This window comes from Macrobrachium nipponense, chromosome 23 (assembly GCF_015104395.2).
Source record: "Macrobrachium nipponense isolate FS-2020 chromosome 23, ASM1510439v2, whole genome shotgun sequence".
Taxonomy (NCBI): Eukaryota; Metazoa; Arthropoda; class Malacostraca; order Decapoda; family Palaemonidae; genus Macrobrachium; species Macrobrachium nipponense.
Window position 1 is genome coordinate 17,501,041 of NC_061090.1, and position 17,500 is coordinate 17,518,540.

Here is a 17,500-nt window from a genome sequence, read left to right on the forward strand (position 1 = left end):
GATTAAGGGTTGCAAGACTGAGAATCGTATCGGAAGAAAACTAAAACTACTTTGAAGATTGTCCATCTGTAAAAATTAGTCAATAAGAAGAACAAGGCTCATGAAAAATTTTACACCGTAAGTCTTTGTCCTCATACCATTTTATTATCAATGGACATGTATGCTTTAGTAGTATTTCCATATGACATGGAGCCCCAAAAATTATATCTTACAACCAGACCACTGAGCTGATTAACAGCTCTCCTAGGTTGGCTCGAAGGATTAGATTCCTTTACGTGGCCAGGAACCAATTGGTAACTTAGCAACGGGACCTACAGCTTATTGTGGGATCCGAACCACATTATACCGGGAGTGAACTCGGGCTGCCACATTGGTAGTCGAGCACGCAACCCTTTTCGTCGGGTGGACTCACAGCAAGTGCAATTTCTTATAATACAAAAAGATATAACACAGCAGATTGTATAGACAGATTTCTTATTGAATTTATAATAAACCACAAACTTGCAAAGAAAGTGTACTTCAGTGTACTTTAAGCAAGGTACAAAGATTGTGGTACACTCCAAGATTATTGTACCCGAAGCAAGGATCCCCAGCCCTAAGACTGAGGAGGGCCACGGTACGAAGGTTAGGGTACACTCTGAGGTAAAAGTCATTATCCACTGTTCTTCGTTTATCTTTACTCTCTCTCTCTCTCTCTCTCTCTCTCTCTCTCTCTCTCTCTCTCTCTCTCTCCAGAGCCTGAAAGATTTAGTTCTTCATTTCTCTCTCTCTCTCTCTCTCTCTCTCTCTCTGGAAACCTGAAAGATTTGGTTTTTCGTTTTTACGTCTCTCTCTCTCTCTCTCTCTCTCTCTCTCTCTCTCTCTCTCTCTCTCTCTCTCCATTTCATTATTCAGAGCTATGTCTCAACAATTCGTTAGATTACAACGGAGACTAAAAATAATAATCCTTTGTCCGAGGCAGGGGTCCTTTGTTCACTCGTCATATGATTTATAAAAAGAGAAACATTTCTTAGAATTATGAATATCAAACTTTTGGACTTCAGCGAATGAATTCAGTATGCTTTGAAAACGTTCTACTTTAAATACAATGGCTTTTGAATGTCTTATTCCATTCCAGGCCTGAAGTTAAAAAAGAAATGAGATGTGGGTATACAAGAATAAGTTCTGGCACCGAGAAAAGGGATACGAAAAGCGCAAACTTCTATGTGTGATGCGATGTTATAGATGAAAAGGACAAAAGTGAAATGATATCAGTTTGTGCGACATGGTTTGGGGAATTAGGCATTTATCTACTTTATCTACTTATGCTTTCATAAACGTGAACGTGCGCAGTCATATGTAATATATATATATATATATATATATATATATATATATATATATATATATATATATATATATATATATATATATATATATATATATATATTATATATATATATATATATGATATATATATACACGCATTAAATTACAAATGTCCTTTAAAATCCAATTCGCTCTACCTCGGAATTAATTAATTATTTTCATATATGGAAACCGAATGGTAATTTTTTAGTTGATAACAAAATTATCAAATTCATCGGGCTCATGGTCGCGAACCATCGAACCAAGAATTCAGGACGTACCGAGTAGCAATTTTACACACCGCATGTACGTCTTAAATTCTTGATTCCGTGGTTCGCGCCCATGAGCCAACGAATTTTCTTATCAACTAAAAATTCCCCTTCGGTTAAGATGTATGAAAATATAATTAATTCCGAGGTAGAGCGAATTAGATATTAAAGGACATTTGTAGCTTAATGCGTATATATGAATCACGGTGATGTGATAAGACTCATATATATATATATATATTATATATATATATATATATATATATATATATATATATATATATATATATATATATATATATATATATATAACTATATGCACGCACTTCCATTAAGGCCTTGAAATGGACGAATTTACTTCAAACAAGCTGAGGAAAACGCTTTCAAACAAATAGTATATCAATTTAGGCGTTAGTAACCTGCGTTTCCTCATACGCATGATTCGAAGAGAATTATTCTCACCAAAAATGAGAATGTGTGGGACGAGAAAAGCGTAGAGAGAGAGAGAGAAAAAAAATCATATTTCCAGTTGTTATTCTTACCTTTGAAAACGTGAGAGGAAAAATAGGCACAAAAATATGTATATGAAAATGAGAGATATCCTCCGACTGCGTTTCCAGGAACTGAGAGTAAGGAATAAAGGATTTGAAGTTATGCTCTAAAGAGGGGATAGTACATGGTTTGGATTTATGCTCCAAAGAGGGATACTGAGTTTGGATTTATGCTCCAAAGAGGGATACTGAGTTTGGAGTTATGCTCCAAAGAGGGATACTGAGTTTGGAGTTATGCTCTAAAGAGGGGATAGTACATGGTTTGGATTTATGCTCCAAAGAGGGATACTGAGTTGGAGTTATGCTCCAAAGAGAATAATGAGATTGGAGTTATGCTCCACATACGCTCCCTGGAGCCGTTAACAGGAAAAAATATAGGTTTGATGTTGGCCTCCCTCCAAATACGTTCTCCGGATTCATGCCCGGAAAGAAATACTGGATTTGGCATCAGCCTCAAATACGCTTCCCGGAGCCAGTGGAAGTCATCCTCCTGATAAGGCTCCCGCATTTAAAAGCAAGATAAATACGACCTGATCAGAATTAATACGAGGCTGAGGGAGGAATGTGGTGTTGGGGGTCACCCTCCAAACACGCTTCCGGGTCGAGGGAAAGGGGAAAACAGGCCTCCGGAGTCAAGGATCCCTCGGGATCTGGGCATGTCACCCTCCAACCCCTCTTCGTGGAGCCGTGGATAGGAAAGATCTAAGGAGGGAGCGGGCGTTAAGTTTCCAAGTGAGAGGGGGAGAGGAGTTATAATATGCATTAAGGCGCAGGAGGAGGAGGGGGAGGAGGGGGAGGGAGTGGTGGGAGGTGAAGTGAGGTGGAGTGGAGTGGAGTTGCCTAATTGTGAAGATGCAAATGAAGGTATGGGAGTAAGGATAATGGAGTTGTTTCCGACACTAATGGGGTGAGTCGAAAGCTCCTGACTGCGTGTGCTTAAGTGTGTGTGTGTGTGTGTATTTGTGTGTTTGTTTGTTTACGCGTTCTTGTTTATTGTTTACTCGTATTTTTATGAGAGCTTGTGTGAAAATACCCTCGCTTTGTGTTGTGTCTCTAAGTACGAATGTATACAGAAATTTATTCATGTATTTATTTGTTAGCGTTTGTAGAGGGTCTGTAACACACACACACACACACACACACACACACATATATATATATATATATATATATATATAATATATATCATATATATAAGATATATATATATATATAGTATATATATTATATATATATGTATGTTGTATACATACATACACATGTGCTACAGTCAATGGCATGTCTCGTTACAAAAGCTCTATAATAGATAAATGAACAAATTCCTATATTTATTCGTACTTGCAGACACAGCAGAATATAAAGGTATATTTTCACACAAGCTCTCATAAAAATACGAGTTAACAAAAGAAATACGGTCTAGTAGAATATATATATATATATATAGTATATATATATATATAATATATAATATATATATATATACCATACATACATACATACTCGCAGACACATTCACACATACATGACTATATATATGTATATATATATATATATATTATGATATATATATATATATATATATATCACACACATACTTGCAGTACACATTCACACATACATGTAGTGAATATGTATATATATATATATATATATATTATATATATATATATATATATATATATATATATATAATGTCTGCCTGTCTGTGAGATTTAAGAGCAGTTCGGTAACAATAGTTACAAAGTTATAATTGCTGGCACAAGTTTCGATCTATTCCTAAACACATGTATACACACCTGTACGACTTTGCAAGTAGCGAAGATATTGCCTGCGTAGCATTATTTTATTAGTGTGCTGTACACTCCACGCAGTCGCTGCCTTCATATAAAAATCATCATGTTTGTCGAGCAAATCATCCAGGGATAATTCTGACGTTCATACAAACAAGGTAATCTCATGGTATTCCTCCGCTCATACAAAAAGCTGGGTCGCGTTTTCTGTGGATTTTTCATCACTGTGTCATATCGTATTCTTATCTCAATATTACCTTGCGCTGCCTCCTCTCCGGCGAATGTGTACGTTAGTGTAGAAGCGTAGCCCTGTGTACGAAAGTGTAAGGTAATCTCATGGTATTCCTCCGCTCTATACAAAAACTAGGTCGCATTTTCTGTGGATTTTTCATCGCTGTATCATATCGTATTCTTATCTCAATATTTCCTCGCGAATGTGCACGGAAGTGTAGAGGCGCAGCCCTGTGTACGGAAGTGTAGAAACATATGTGTGTGTGTGTGTGTGTGTGTTCTCAGCAAACTGGAATCCGTGTTTGCTCCTGGCTAAATACTTGAAGGCCGAGAGCAAAATTGCATTTCGTCTCCTTCAGTTTTGTAAAGAGAGACATAAAAATACAGTGTTTTTTATTTATTTTTTTTTTTTTCACCTCGGCTGTAGCCTCTCATTTATTTCTTCGCAAACGAAGGTAAGTGTTTGCTGCGCTTGACTCCTATTCTTTTTTCAGCCGGAAAGGTGGAGAAGGGGAAAGGAAGGAGGGAATTATGCAGGAGAGATGATTATGCGAGTGTTTTGTGTGTTAGGTTTTATGCTGACTTGGTTCGGGTTTTGTATGTATGTATGTATATATGTATGTATTTATATATATATATATATATATATACTATATATATCATATATATATATACTATACATATATATATAGTATATTTATTTATATATATATATGTATCTATATATATATATATATATATATATATATATATATATATATATATATCTATATATATATATATATATATTATATATATATATATATATATATATATATATATATATATATATATATATATATGTATATACTATATGTATATATATATACATATACTACTATAATATATATATATATATATATATATATATATATATATATATATATATATATATATATACGTATATATATATATATATATATGTATATGTGTGTGTGGGTGTGTGTGTGTGTGTATATATATTATACTTTTATATATATATAATATATATATATATATACTATATATATATATATATATATATATATATATATATATTATCATCTGACCCAGATACCTTCAGATAAAAAATCAAGATAAAGAAATTTACCTTATTCTAACTGACAAATTGGGATGAATCATTGTGCTTTAAACTTCCGAACCCTTATCGCTTTATACACCTGCAAAAAATCATATAAATGACAGAGAAACGGACAAAAATAAAAACAGAAACAAAGAAAGGAGGAAAATAAGAAAGATGGAGTAAGAAGAAATCGAAAAATAAAAAATTCCAGCCGAGCGTCACAGAAGTAAGACCGAGGTAAAAGTGTTCTGGGGAACAGGGGTGTTGGGGGGGGGGGCGGGGGGGGGGGGGGGGGGGGGGGGGGGGGGGGGGGGGGATGGGATGGGAATGGGAATCAGGACACAGAATGGGGGAATGGGGGAGGGTGGGAGGGGGGAAGTGGATTCAAGGCTGGAACAAACGGATTGAAATTGAGTTGGAGGGGAAGATCACAAAAAGCAAGAAGGGATACTTGTGGAACAGTAGTTACAATGGAGTCAAATGGCCCTCTCAAAAGAAGAAGAAGAAGAAGAAGAATTTCTTCTTCTTTTTGTGAAAGGAAAGGAAAAATATGAAGAACCTTCAGCGCCAAATCGTCAAGTTGCATTCTCTCTTGAGCTAACTCACTCATGCCGTTCCTAAGCTCTGGTATAGAAATATATATATACTATATATATATATATATATATATATATATATATATATATTATATATATAATATATAACCCACACACGCACATCAATATATATATATATATATATATTATATATATATATATATATATATATATATATACATATATATAGCGAGAGAGAGAGAGAGAGAGAGAGAGAGAGAGAGAGATAGAGAGCATTATATACATATAGTATATATGTAATTCTAAAGTTGTATTTTTCTTTAAATTATTATGATTGATTTACACCCTCATAGGAACTTGATACGAAACAGGTAGAGACAAATAGGAACTGAGAGAATTGAAGAATGGATGAGACAAACAGAAAAGGAGGAAGGCTGTGATAGAAGCAAAATAATGAGAGAGATATATAGATAGGTACTTGAGAGAGAGAGAGAGAGAGAGAGAGAGAGAGAGAGAGAGAGAGACGTAAAAAATCAATCTCATTAAGAGCAAAAGAGGCCCAATATAGTAACAAGATACCATAATCCTGCAAGTGAGTAAAAGTGCGATAAAGTATGAAGGAGAGAGAGAGAGAGAGAGAGAGAGAGAGAGAGAGAGAGAGAGAGAGAGAGAGAGAGAGAGGGGAAAAGCGGAAGACAGAACTCTCCTTCATAAACAAAAGCAACTCAAAATAGTACGTGCTAGCGAGGTAGAAATGCGATGATTTATGGAGAGAGAGACGAAGGAGAGAGAGAGACGTGAGAGAGGAGAGGAGGGAGAGAGAGAGAGAGAGAGGCGGGAAAAAACGGACCCCCTTCGTAAAAATTTGGAAGGAAACGAGGAGGGGTCAAAATTGGCAAACATTGAGAGGAGAACCTGCAACTCGCTGGAGGGTAATAAAAAACAGTAAGACAAATGACCTGGAAGCAGGTAACCGCCTTCCAGTACTGCCCGGAGATTTCCTCTAGTAACTTATACGCGTTCGGAACGAGTTCGTGGTGTTTCTTACGGGTTTTGGTCTTGGAAAATTTAATCTTTGCAGTCTCCATTTCTTCATTTGTTTTCGTCTGACACCATACAACTTATATATAATATATTAATAATATAATATTTTATATAGTTATATATATATATATAACCACATATATATATATATATATAATATATATATATATATAATATATATATATATATATTTGTAAATAATATATACATATGTAAATATAATAAATATATATTTGTATGTAAATATATATTATAGTGTATATATATATATATATATATAATATATTATAGTATATATATATATATATATATATATATACTATATATATATATATGATATATGTGTGTGTGTGTGTATGTGTGTGTGTGTGTGTGTGTAGTGTATGTATTGATTTGTATGTGACTTTATAAAAACACACACACACACAATATATAGGCACACATATATGTATATATATTTTTGTATTTTTATAATATCTCTTTTTTAAAGATACTTCTCTCTTCTCTCTCTCTCTCTCTCTCTCTCTCTCTCTCTCTCTCTCTCTCTCTCTCTCTCTCTCTCTCATTTAGATCCAAGTATTCCGTCACACAAGATTGTTCAGAGATAAAAAATATATAGCCTGCACTAATCAGTAGTAATATTTTAAGGTAAAACTTAATTTGCACAGGAAAAAAATCACACCACGGGTCATTTGTTAGATTTTTTTTTTTTAGTTTTGCCTGATATGTGTTACATTTTAAACCACTATCATCATTGCTTTTTGTTTACTGTTCATTATGTCGTTTTTTTTAAAAGTTTATTTGGATCATGAAAACTAAAAGTCAAAATCTGGTTGGTAGAACAGAATATCCTTCGAGAGTGCTGCTTTTGAAAATTATAAAATGGGAACCTTGATTTAAACAAAAATGATAAAATTCAATAGACATTACTGAGAGAGGTACCAAGTATGAATTATTAAAAAATGCTGAAAATTAAAACTATAAAGTCTTTAACAATGAGAAATGATATCATGTAAAGCGAGGAAAAATTGGAAAATAAAATATCCAACAAAACAGAAGAGAAGAGCTCGGAAATACAAATACATTTCGCAAGATATTTCACTAAAAAAGAAAGTTATGAAAAAGGTACGAGGAATCATAAATTTACCACATAAAAGCATCCTAAGCAAGGTTCTCATAAACGTTTCAAAAAAGGGAAACAGCAGCTTCAACCAGTCATGAATTCTATACAGAAAAGCATCGTCAGAGATGCTTTCATTATCATAAAAACGCCAGGAAAGAACATTCTCTCAAGAACTCAATAAATGGCGGCCGGGTTGCGCGTTGGAAAAGCATCGTCAGAGATGCTTTCATTATCATAAAAACGCCAGGAAAGAACATCTCTCAAGAATCATAAATGCCGGTGCGCGTGGAAGCATCGTCATCAGGGAACTTCTGGCCAAAAATATCTAATATCATGGAATAATGCCTCCCAAGAATCGTGAATTCCAGGAATAAAAGCAACAGAGAAAGAAATAAGACTCCCCAGAATGAGACATCTTCCAGGGCACCCCCTGAACCATAAACCCTAACTATCCCACAACCCCTTCCCCTCCCCTCCCTCCCTCCCCCACCCTCCCCTACCCCCACTGCGCACTGAAAACGAAACGTTTAAACGCAATCAAGATAATCTACAGCACTAATGCATCCCATTTTCCTCGGGAGGAAATAGTCTAAAGAGGAGTTTTTTCGAACAAAGAGACCCTCTCTTCAATTTTCCCCTCGTCCGTTTGCGCGAGAGGGGAAATATTAAAAGCGTCCTCAAGAAGGTAACAGAGATGATACTCTTTCCCCTCCCCTCCCCCACCCCCTAAAAGAAGCGATTTCTCACCCGCAGCAACAAAAACAACAACACAAAACGCAGGTTTCCTACGCGGAAGGGAAGAAGAAGAAGAAGACAGAAGAAGTACAAAGTCAAGATTCTCGTCGCATCTTTTCGTTCGCGGACGCTCACGGTCCCGCCAGGACGAGCCCAGAGAGAGGAAGGTACCCCCAAAGGTGATTTTCGCAATGGACGTCATAAAGAACATAGCGTAAATCTACAGCGAAACAACTGAAAACCGTACAAGGAGAATGAAAGTGATATAAGAAGAGCTCAGCAACGCTTAAGTAAACAATCTCTCACACAGGAGAGAGAGAGAGAGAGAGAGAGAGAGAGAGAGAGAGAGAGAGAGGAGAGAGAGAGAGAGAAAGTGTGTCGAAAAAGAACTACACTCTCGTTTTCTATTTCCATTTCCGGCGAAACTCAAAGATCCTCCGAGTAGCTTCCGACGATTTTCTAAAGGTTTGACGATAATCCAGCCGCTATAACACTCTCTCTCTCTCTCTCTCTCTCTCTCTCTCTCTCTCTCTCTCTCTCTCCACTCAGACGTTTTCGGCAAAGTATTTTGGGAAAGAGAAAGAAAGCTCCTTGGCAAGGAATAACGTTTGCTTAAGGTGACAGCCGGATAAGAGAGAGAAGACGTTGGAGCTTTTCCATTTTATATACAACACGTGTCAGCAGACACACAAGCATACAAAAAAAAAAAAAAAAAAAAAAAAAAAAAAAAAAAAAAAAAAAAAAAAAAAAACAAAAAAAAAAAAAAAAAAAAAAAAAAAAAAACACGCGAGCACGATTATTAAATGAAAAATGAAATTACTCATTACATGTTCTGAAACATTATAATCTATCTCAAATATGTAAATGACTGGAAAATACGTTAACTTTTACATCTGTATAAACGTTTTTTGTATAATTGAAAAGAGCGAGTGAGTTATCAAATTCATTTTTGAAAATAGAAATATAGTAGAGAATCAGCACCGTGAATATCCAGTGGTATCAACGAGGCGATCATCCATTTTCATGCTTGAGTTGGTTAAATGTGGGTTGATCCGCGAGAGAGGCTGAGGAAAATATAAAAATATTCGCGCAGTAAAATTCCGACGGTTTTCAAAGTACCTGTCGTATAAAAACTGGATTGCACCAGTCTTCCTTTCCCATTTTCTTTTTTTTCGAAAAGTAGATACGAGTGGTTAGAAGCATAAAAATGAGAAGGGAAAAAATTGCAAAAATTACATCCTTTAAAAAGCACTTTAGGGTAACTTCGTAATTTCCTTAACCGTTAATTATTTTTCAGTCTTTATTATTTGTATATCGAATGTAATTCATCGTCTATTAACGAGAAACAAATATATCTCCCTGTGAGATATTTTTCAATAATTATTTACAAAGCAGACACAATTTATCGCCGGTTAGGACGGAAACGTATATATTCTTTGAGATGTTTTTCTGTCATTATTTACAAAGCAGACAAAGCAGATACAATTCATCACCGATTGACGGAAAAGAAATATATATCCCAGTGAGATATTTTTCAGGCATTACTTACAAACCAGATGCAATTCATCGCCTATCAACGGATATTTTTAGGCTTTATTTACAAAGCAGATACAATTCATCGCCGACTGACTGTAAACAAATATATCTTTCCGTGAAATATTTTTCCGTCATTATCTACAAAGGAGGGGATACAATTCATCGCCTATGAACAGAAAACAAATGTTTCTCCCTGTGAGATAATCATTCAGTTAGCATAAGGAAGAGAGAGAGAGAGAGAGAGAGAGAGAGAGAGAAAACGTACAAACACAGCCACAACAGCAACAACAACAAATCACTCGCATTTCTCTCGCTCCCTAAATCAATTTTAATTCCCCAGTTAATCCTCAAAGGGGCCGACGGCCATGACCCCTCTTTCCAAAAGGACCCAAGATGACGCTTCAAGATTTGACGCCAAACTCCCACCAAGTTAAAATGGGTCGCCTGAATTTGGGGGGAGCCATTGGCCAAAGGGGTCGATCTATCCAGCCCAGAAAGCTCCCGTGAGACCATAAGCTTCTTGGCAAGAGGCGAGACAGCAGACAGACAGACAGACAGTCGGTCAGACAAAGCAGACAGACGACAGGCACACAGACACAAAGACAGCAGGACAAAGAGGCGGACTAAGGCAGGTAAAGTTCGGAAAAGTTGTGGGATTCTCGAGACAGGTTGGACCGACAGTTGGCCGCCGAGTTTGGTGAATTGACTGTTTCTTCAGCTCTCTCTCTCTCTCTCTCTCTCTCTCATTATATATATATATATATATATATCATATATATATATATATATATATATATAATATATATTATAATATACACATGTATATATATATATATATATATATATATATTATATATATATATATATAGACGCATATGATTATAATAATTTTCTGACACACAAACTCTCTCTCTCTGTATATAATCTACTACACTATATATACTATATATATATATATATATATATATATATATATATATATATATATATATATATATATATATATATATATATATAATATCTGATATATATATATACATATATATATATATATATATATATATATAGTATATATATATATATGCTTAAAATAATCACAGTAGATGCACGTGACTTCATTATATGAGCAAATACCACAGGAAAATGACAGGCAGAACCTCAATACCAAGCGCTTTCGTCTTTACTCGGGCATTGTCGAAAGTGCTTGGTAATCACTCTCTGATTATCATTTTCCTGTGGTATTCTCTTATATATATGTGTGTATATATATTAATATAGATATATATATATAATATATATATATATATATATGTGTGTGTGTGTGTGTGTGTGTGTGTGTGCGCGCCTAATTGTAATCACTTTGGCACGTGATTGGTTCATCACGCATTACCGCAGATGAAAATGATAGACGGGGTGTAGGTCCTGACCGGTTTCGACTTTATTTCCAAGCCATTGACGTAGGACTCATACATAGTATTAGAAGTCACAAACATGGATACTACAGAGACAGTACTGACAAACATACACAACCAGTTGAGACTACAGATCCCACTGACAAGTGTCAAGGAAGGAGTGGCCTTCAAAACTCATTTGGGTGGATCTCACAATATACTCTTAAGGAGATTACAGGGTTGGAAATCTGATTAACACCGCTGCCTCTGGACTGTGTTTACAAGTACGATAATCTTATTTCCATACATATCGTCTACCTACCTTAAAATTTAAACAATTTAGTAGTTTCTTTTGATATAAAGGATCAAGTTTATACATCCCTTGACTGATATTCATATTATGGCTGTAACTTTCTTTTATAGAGGTAGATTCAATGATATTCCTTCCAGTGCGTTATTCAAATATGCTCTCTTTTTTTTTGGGGGTGGGGGTTGGGGGAGTGGGGGAGTTGTCGGGGGGGGGGGATGGGCTAAAAAGGTACGACTAGCATGGAATATAAATAGACAAGACAAAGTAAAAATAGAAAATGTAACTATAAGATATATTAACAAGAACGAAAGGAAGCAGTTGAAATTATTTACATATCTACGTTTGAATCCACAACTCTCCCGCCCTCTCTTGCCTCACCTCCTCACCCCCTTCCCCTTCCCCTCCCACTCTCCCTCTTACCCCCTCCACCTCCCCACTACCCAATGACGCCCACACTCCACTGCCTTCAGCTTGGATCAAGGAAGCCCTTCAGGCCCTTAAGTGGTAAACCTCTCCACGAATCCATTAAATTGGATAGAACCCCTCCCGAGGAAATCCTCCTTAGGATGATGATGATGATGTGATGATGATGATGATGATGATGATGATGATGATGACTCACCTTTTACCTAAGGTTGTTTAATTTCTGAGGCATATATGATATATATTATATATATATATTATATTATATTATTATATATACATATATATTATAATATAATTAATATATACATATATATAATAATATAATTATATATATATATATATATTAATATTATATATTATTATAATATATATTTATTATATATAATAAATTATATATATATATTACATATATATAGTTAAATATAATATATTTTCATATATGTTAACCGCGGGGGAATTTTTTTAGTCGGTAAGAAATTCGTCGGCTCATGGGCGCAAACCATCGAATTAGAAGAATTCAGGACGTACAGTGAAGCGTTCTAGACCACACGGCTTTTCGAGGTAGAGGTGAATCTATATTGAGGGCATTAGTAGCTTCATGCGTATATATGAATCATGGTAATGTGGTATGCTCCATATATATATATATATATATATAATATATATATATATCTATATATATATATCTATATATATATATATATACTCTATATATATATATATATATCTATATATATATATATATATATATATTATATTATACTATGATGTATATATATATCTATATATATATATATATATATATATATATATATAATTTATATATTATATTTATTTATTTATTTAAATCATATACTCAGATGAGTGTGTCAGTGCATTCTCGTTTGTAAACAATAAAAGAAAAGAGAGAACCAAAGTCAACGGCACGTGGGGAAAACCATACTGAAAAAGAGAGACATAGAGAGAGAGAAAGTAGAGGGGAAAATAGACTGCCAGAGCTGTACAGAAAGAAAGAATGAAAACTGGCAAATAAAAAAAAAAGAAAAGACTGAATCAGACACAGGGATAGGGATCAATGGAAAAGGGATCGAAAAAGTAAAATGTTTTTGAATTTCATCAGAAAGTAATTTAACATTTTCATAGAACAAGAAGCTATACATCAGCATATTTTCCAAAAAAAAAAAATTTTTTTTTCATTAAGCAGCTTTTTAGAAATTACTAAGAAGTAAAATGTCAGACATGTAGAAATGAAATAAAATTGGCAGAAAAAGATTCGACGTTTTGGAAACAAAACAGGAAACTGTCAGCTCAACAGGTTTCCGAGAAATCTGTTTTGATATATTTGTTATTTTTATTATTATTTGCGTAAACTCGTCATCTATTCCCAGAACATCGCATCTGACTTCAAAACAGCCTCAGCGTAATTGACCACATGACGAAAACATCATTAAAAATGGGTATTATAACCCTGACAGGTTCTGGTCATTTCGAATTCCATTAACTAGTGGTTGTTCTTTGCCATCCAGAGAATGAAAGATAAGTGTAGGCAATAAAATTTCTTTTTGCTTCAAGGCTAGACGCTGGCACTTGTTTGGAAATAATACGTTAAAGCCTTCTTCCTATTTCTAGACTATATTCCTCTAGTCTGAACGCTTCTGTGTCAAAAAAACCTCAGTATAAATTTAGAAGACTATTGTTTGTTAATGTTAAGTGTAATTTTTAAATTTCTTTTTACTTCAAGGCTAGATACGGGTACCTGTTAGAACGATATTAAATGAGACTTTCTTCATATTCTAGACTAGACTCCTTTTGTCAGAAAACCTTAGTATGACTTTCAAAGATCGTTTGCTAAAGTTGAGTGTAAGTTATTGTAAGGGAATTCTTCCCTAACAATTGGGAAATTGGTGCGTAGTTAGAATTATACATGTTTTAGTTTTTCCCATCACTCGTAGATGGCGCCCCTTGAACGCTTCTGGTTGCGAATGAAACCAGATACGTAAATCTTACCTATTTTTATTAATACCTTTCTTATATTGATTATTTCGTAAACTGTTGTTTTGAATAATTATCCCTTTTATCTCATATGTTTAAATTTCGTTTTACGTCTGTGATAGATACTGGTAATTATTTTGAAAATTTAAACAAAACATTCTTCTTATTTCTAGATTAGATTCCTGTAGTCTGAAAGATTCTATGCCCTAAGAACCTTAGTATATATTTAAGAGATGATTGTTTTCTCACTTTTATCAATTTTAAATCAAACTTTTCATGATCTAAAACACTTATAAGCTTAGGAAATCGTTCGCATCGTCTTCCTAACGTGTTTATGGAATTGCCTAAAGTAATAATTACCATTACCTGAAAGTGATTCACTTGTACTTATGGGGAATGTTTATAAATTTGCACTCGAAATAGTACGTTGAATCCCTGTTGATATGAAAAGAAGAAATCGAAAGCAAATATATTAAAAGTATAAACTAAAACTGAGTAATAAAATAGGGGCCCGGTGATGGATCGATTGAGGGTCGATAGGAGGACCTTGAAAACAAACAAAGATATCGATGATAATACTTGCGGTCCCTTACCAAAACATATCTCTGAATCTCCTGGTCATGAACATGTAGTATAGCAAGTTTGTGCTTTTAATTAATGAATAGAGACCTTACAGACCTTACATCTGGTATGTAAGAGGAGAGAGGAGAGAGAGAGAGAGAGAGAGGAGAGAGAGAGAGAAGAGAGAGAGGAGGAGGGAGAGAGAGAGAGAGAGAGAGAGAGAGAGAGAGAGAGAGAGAGAGAGAGAGATTTCACTTAATGAATGAGATTGACTGAGATATAGAGTGTGCATTAATTTATGAAATTAATATAAATAAATTATATATATATATATATATATATTTTATATATATATATATATATATATATATATATATATATATATATATATATAATATCTAGAGAGAGAGAGAGAGAGAGAGAGAGAGAGAGAGAGAGAGAGAGAGAGAAGAGCGAGAGACTTTCAATCAATGAATGGGACTGACTGAGATATAGAGTGTGCATTAATGTATGAAATATATATATATATATAATATATATATATATATATATATATATATATATGTATATATATATAGAGAGAGATAGTTTAATATGAATATGAGAGATGCTATGATGATATGGATATATATAAGAGAGAGAGAGAGAGAGAGAGAGAGAGAAAGTTATAATGTCAAACAGATGTCAGGCCTAGTACACGTGAAGATATGGGCCTCCTTGAGGGGAAAACTTGCTTTTTTCCCTTGGAAGTTGGTCTTCAAGTGGGGTTTCACTAATGTTTCACAAACTGTTTGACCAAACTTTGGCTACTTTACAAGAAAACTTACAACAAAGCATCGTTATAATAGTTTCCTCTTCGTTTTCCTGTTGTTAAGTGGGGAAAAAACGTTACATACAAGGCACTGAACTAACACGAATTTAATAACTTGCAGTACATAAAATATATAAATTTAAAATTTTTTTGTGTATATGTATGTGATTCATGAGAACGAAATTAGTTTAGAGGTGAGAATTCTCATTGATTATCTACCGAATATATTATAATAAATGAAGTATATGGATTTGGATCTAAATTACATAATTAGTTTATTGTGGGATCCGAACCACATTATATCGAGAAATTAATTTCTAATCACCAGAAATAAATCCCTCTTATTCCACGTTGGCAGAGCAGGGGGTCGAACTCGTGACTACCGAATCGGTAGGCGAGGACGTAAACCACTCGTCCAACAAGGAACTTTCAAAATGTATGATCTTTAGAAATTTTAAAATATACGAACTTTAGACATTTTAAAATATATGAGCTTTGGAAATTTCAAAATATTAGAAGTATATATGTATTTGGTTCCTGAGTAAAACAAATACGTTTGTGTAGAGATGAGACTTTTGAAGGTGATTTTCAAACAGAGCAATGAAAGCTGCAATAATTTGCGTATATGACAATAATTCTTAGGTTCTATTTTTCAGAGAACGAACGCCCACAACATCGAGCATCTAAATCTGTGTAAGTGGCCATATTGCTAAAAGTGTTTTTCAGAAAATGGGAACTGCAGCAGCCTGAAATGTGCAGCTGAAAGCATTTAAAGTGAGTTACAAAAATGAGATTAGATAACACCATAATCTGCGAAAATTACATTGCGTCTCGAAATGTTATCAGCTGCAATGAACGCTTGATCTTATGACAGCGTTACGCAGCGCTGTTCAGCCAAGGACAAACATTGGAAAAATATAAATCGTATAAATAATATGATACTTTCAATAACTGATCAGATATGGAAAACAGAAAGACCATAATTTATGTAAATAACATTGTTATTTAAACTAATTTTCATGCTATTAAAACAGCAGCTCCAGCACCTGTATAAATACCATCACTATTTAAAAAATAATTCTCATATAATGGAAACATCAGCAGCACGTTCTTTGTAGACAACAATGCTGAATAATGAAAGAACATATACACACCATTACCTGGAAATAAACTGCCAGTCATTCTTGGAAACCAACAATTAAAGAAGGGGAGAATGAAAAGGCAAAAGTCAAATTGTGAAATATGCAGGTTTGCCATACGCACCTCTCATTAAAGAAAACGGAGTTTCATCTTAGTCTCAACGCTCACTCTGTGGTTGTCCAGTTTCTTCCTGAAATGAAAAAAGAAATAACATTGGAATCATGTTTTCTTGAATTTGTACATAAATTTAATCCCAATCGCTAATGAATTAACTTATTCATCCATATATTACTGTACAAATACCCTGGCATGTAGGATAAACCCACACACACACTCACCGCACACCACAAACCACACACACACACACATATATATATATATATATATATATATATATATATATATCTATATATATATATATATACGTACATATATATATGTATGTATGTATATATATATATATATATATATATATATATATATATATATATATATAAAGCCTTGATGGGACTATCTGAAGGAACTGTTGAGCCATCTCTCATACATGGATAAGTAAAGTGTGGATGCTGAACGCAAATTAAGGC

General features: G+C 34.1%; 1 protein-coding gene across 1 annotated transcript in view; it reads right to left on the bottom strand.

Annotated features, from left to right (window-relative positions):
- The window catches only part of LOC135199131 (uncharacterized protein DDB_G0271670-like), a 288,109-nt gene that overhangs the window by 190,315 nt on the left and 80,294 nt on the right, over positions 1-17,500 (bottom strand). Inside the window, exon 2 of the mRNA XM_064227046.1 lies at positions 17,040-17,106. The gene's annotated coding sequence lies outside the window, so the exon portion shown is untranslated. The remainder of the gene's footprint in view (positions 1-17,039; positions 17,107-17,500) is intronic.